This window comes from Octopus bimaculoides, chromosome 8 (assembly GCF_001194135.2).
Source record: "Octopus bimaculoides isolate UCB-OBI-ISO-001 chromosome 8, ASM119413v2, whole genome shotgun sequence".
Taxonomy (NCBI): domain Eukaryota; kingdom Metazoa; phylum Mollusca; class Cephalopoda; order Octopoda; family Octopodidae; genus Octopus; species Octopus bimaculoides.
This window is the reverse complement of record NC_068988.1, coordinates 48,347,414-48,352,072: the sequence shown is the minus strand read 5'-3', so window position 1 is coordinate 48,352,072 and position 4,659 is coordinate 48,347,414.

The window sequence follows — 4,659 nt, the reverse complement described above, 5'->3', positions numbered from 1 at the left end:
AAATAGAAGAATTCACGTGTGAGAATACAGAATTGTATTTTCTCGTGATTTTCAAATCAAGAGCATATATATTGATGCATCTCATTCAAGGTGTCACCAAAAAGCAGGAACCTAGAAATCATGTTAGTTTCTAACATGTGTGTGTATATATATATGTAGATGCATGTATATATTTGTATATATGAAACGTCAGAGATCTACGAGGTGGTAATGTGCGTGTTGTCAAAGAACTTGTGGACTATTTTTTTTTTCCTTTTATGCGATACGAGATGAAACCATATCGCAACAGAAAACACAAACAAGAGCAGATCTATCGAAGGCACAACTTTACCAGAAACAATTCCAGATAGAAAGCCGTGAAGTGAATGTGTAATATAAACCAATGACACTAAAAGCAATGCCACAGCAGGTACATTTACCGCCCTCTCTCTGTCTTTCTCTCTTTCCCTCTCTCTCACACACATACATTCTATCTATCTATCTATCTATCTATCTATCTATCTATCTATCTACCTACCTATCTATCTTTCTGTAAATCTACCTCTCTCTCTCTCTCTCTCTCTCTCTCTCTCTCTATACACACACATATATATATATATATATATATATATATATATATATATATAATGGAATGGTTAGTATGAATCATTGTGTGGAATATATTATATAGAATTCGTGCGTAAGACCGGAACAATGCGAAATAAATTCAAGGTAATTCACAAGAAAACAGGCATATGACTTACCCTGCATTCAATATTTCAGGGTTATGACCCCTTCTTCAGGAATTAGCGAATGTTGCAGCTGTAAATGTGTGTATGTGGAGTGTAGACATGCGCGGAAGGTTCTTGTTATAGCAATCAGCTAGTTTCATGTAGCTGTCTTCTGTTGTTGATAGTCGGCTTCTGTTGGTGTATTGATATGACTTCGGAGATTCTAAGGTTACCTCTGTTGTGCTGTGTTGCCCTGATATACACTGTGAACATTGGCCCATTTTCATCTTCTATGCGGAATACTGAATGTCTTCATGCACTACCTGCCTGATATGAAGCTGAGACACTCTCATGTTCAAAGCGATGAACCTGATTGACTTAGAAGGATCGTTGTCAATCATGACCTGGATCTCACTAACAAATTCAGGATTTCTGCTCTTGTCTTGCGAGCTGCGTACATTCGTAATCACCATTAGACTCATCCAATCCCTTGCGAATCCTCTGCACTGTCCTCAGATTGACACCCAAACACTCTGAAATGTTCGTACTGGAGCTTCCAGCGTGAATGCCAAGTAGTTCAGCATGTCGTTTCCAAATCTTTGGCAGAGCGAATTGCGTCAGAATGCTGTTTTTCTCACCGACGGTGCCCAAATGATCTTACTCTACTGTGTAGTTAACAAAATAAATGGCAACAATTTAGCCATCGCACACTGTATGTGTGTTTATATATTATATATAGTCAGGATGAGGATATTTAGAGCACATATACATACACAAAAAATAAACAGATTATATATTATGAGTATTCCAACGAATCATAATATATTCCCTGTATTTTCCTTTGTTCACCCTGAGGACTTTCCATTCAAGGTATTTTAAAATGTAAGGTTATATATCTATATGTTTTGTAGTTTTAATTTTGGTTGTCAAATGTAACAAGTGCATACTTGAGAATGCACTGGTCCTTGTGAACCAATGTCTTCAGACTGTGGCCAACGTATTGCGCTGAGTTTCAATGACATTTGGCTTGTATTCGTTTTGTAGAAAAGAATTGCTCCAGAAACCATCTCTGGCATGTGTCGTCAGATTTTCGTAGCAAAAGTTTTTCATAACATCCTTTCTATCAACTATAATGCGCCAAAGAGCATTCTTTGGACTGCAGCGATTTAGTTGAGTTTTCTTATTGAGAAATTCATCCAACATAGACTGAATTACTCCAGAATGTTTCAGATTTAGGTTTTCTGAATAAAGACTCAACTCATCGATTTTTCGCTAGATTAATTGAAATTTAGCGTTGCACCCCATGTCACTGTGCAACACTATTTCATTTACTGAAAATACGTCATGTCCACACACAGTCTGCATTATTTAGATTCGCCTAGAATGTTAATCTCATTCATAGAAGTAACGTTTCACATTTGCATGGCCTGTATGCTACTTTCCAATTACCAGTGCTGCATATTCATACAAAGAGAAGTTTATCTCTAAACTATTTGCTTCCGTTTTGTTATCGTACTGCTGACCATATTACTGCAGTTGTCATCATCATGCTACAGTTCATATTCATAATTATTAATCCCTTCAACTCTACAGACTGCAAACGGGTGTGCCAGAAGTATTAAACTTTGTGAGATTAACGAAGCAGTGTGTTGACCTAAACTGGTGTTTTGAAGCTGCCTAGTCGTTGCCTAAGGTGTTTCCTTGGGTTGCATATGTTGATTTTTTGTGTTAGACGTTGATGTACAATGCTATGTTAAATATCTCCTGGCCTAGGCCAAGGTAGTTCTTCTATCTGTAGAAGATGTAAATCAAAATATCTGATGTATTGTCATTGGCTAAGACGAATTCAAGAGGACGAGTTTGTCGTTTAGTTTATAGTTTTGCAGTTGTTTCTGGACTCCTTTTGCAATAATTGATAATGGAGCAAGTAAACAGGTCAACATATTATATAGATTAATCTAAAATCTCTTATCTATATATAGAAATCACAGGGTGCAACATCCTCTGCTGTAGAGATACAAAACAAATGATGCACAGATGATGAGGCGACACAACATATTTTCCTTAGCGCTTCCCTTGTGATGTATATCCATACATGTGTATATCGCCACAGGTAAAAAGCAAACTGTTTGTTTCATACAGTATTCACTTTGAAATTTGAACCGAAATATTTGAACTGACTGATATTAATATTTAGATTTCGTTATATTTCAAAGATGTTGATTGTTTTGCGATATATTGATTTTTGTCATTCATGAGTAGCAAAGTATTGTAAATACAACTGTTTTCCTTTATCATTTGTGTTTGATTGTTAAGTTATAGCGAAACGACCGATCGGCTACAAGATATCTACCGTGATTTATCTAAAATTGACGGTGATGGAAGAGAAGTTTTACCGAATAATACGAAATATTTGGAGAAAAGCAATCTAGGTTCTTTGCTGAAGAGTCTTACTCGGCATAATGAAACCCAAATGTTATCAGGGGAGTCTACTCTACAGTATGAGTTTGTTGACAGTACAACATAATTAGCTGATAGTACAGCCCTGTTAAGGAAACCCTCAGCAAACACAGATCTGGTTTTGTATCAGAGTTCCTTTTATATAAAAGTCTTCCTCTCCTAGATGGGATGCCTTCACCACTGTTAAGGGGCCTCCTCTGTCCCGTAATATATGGAATTAAATACATCAAATTTACGTTATAATGATGCTAAGTATTTCCTTTTGGGATTTTCTTTTCTGAAGTCTCTCAAATTGGTAGATAAGGCCTCACATTCTAGGAAACAAACAATACTTCAGGCTCACACAAAACAAATGGATTTCTAGAATGTATGTACGTAATCATACATATAAATCTATGTACAGATACGGTATGTACATGTAAACGAATTGTAGAGAATAAATAACGGAATCAGAACAACGCTTCTAAAAGTGTTGCACTACATTTCATGGCCGCTGTCAGTATCCTTTTGTATTTTGACTTGTTAAAACATAGGGCAGTTCCTTTTCTCTTTCTGTTAATTTCTCTTTTCCATATCTTAAGATGGAGCGTCTGAAAGAAATATTGACAGGATGTAATTTTCCACATTGCAAATACAATCGGGCTTTACTTTAATTTAAATATTTTTGATTGAATTGCTATCCATAAAGTAGACTGTGAAATGGATTCGAAAGATTTCGGATTTGATATTAAAAAAAGGAGACTTTGTTAGTTACTTTTTGTATACTAGTCACAAAGCTAGTAAAATATTATAGGTTTCAGTATTTCTACGCTTCTCGGGAATGTATGTCTGTTCACTTATATAAATGTTGGAAAAATCATTAAAATCAACATACATACAGAGATAGATACACACACATCACGCATACGTACACACACACGTATATATTTATATGCACACGCATATATTTATATGCACACCCGTACGTAAGTTTTTTTCTTTATATTTCATATATTGTAATGTCATTTTATATTTAGTTTTCACGACAGTTACGATTGAAAACGGAGTTTTGTATGGCTAAATCCAATCAGTGCTATACTTAATAAACCAGTTAACAATATTCCTGTTCTGAAACTCTAGTGAAAGGCACAAGGTGAGTCCGGTGAAAGGTTTTATCAATACAGTTTGTTTCTGTATGGTTACATGAAATTTCATTTGAATACATTCTGAATAAATTCTATGTCAAAAGGTTTTGTCTCTTTTACAATGATTTATATAGCAATCCGTCGAAATCACTATGTACGTTTGATAAGTATACAATAGGGCATATATATGTATATATATAAGTCCATGTATGTGTGGATTAGCGCACGTGTGTATGTGTGCGTGTTTGTGTGTGTGCGCAAACTTAATTGCAATCATATAGCTGCACAAACCTCGTTTCCACATCAAAGACACCCCACTTCTATTCTCTGAATTCAAAGAACTGTTTCATATATATATATATATA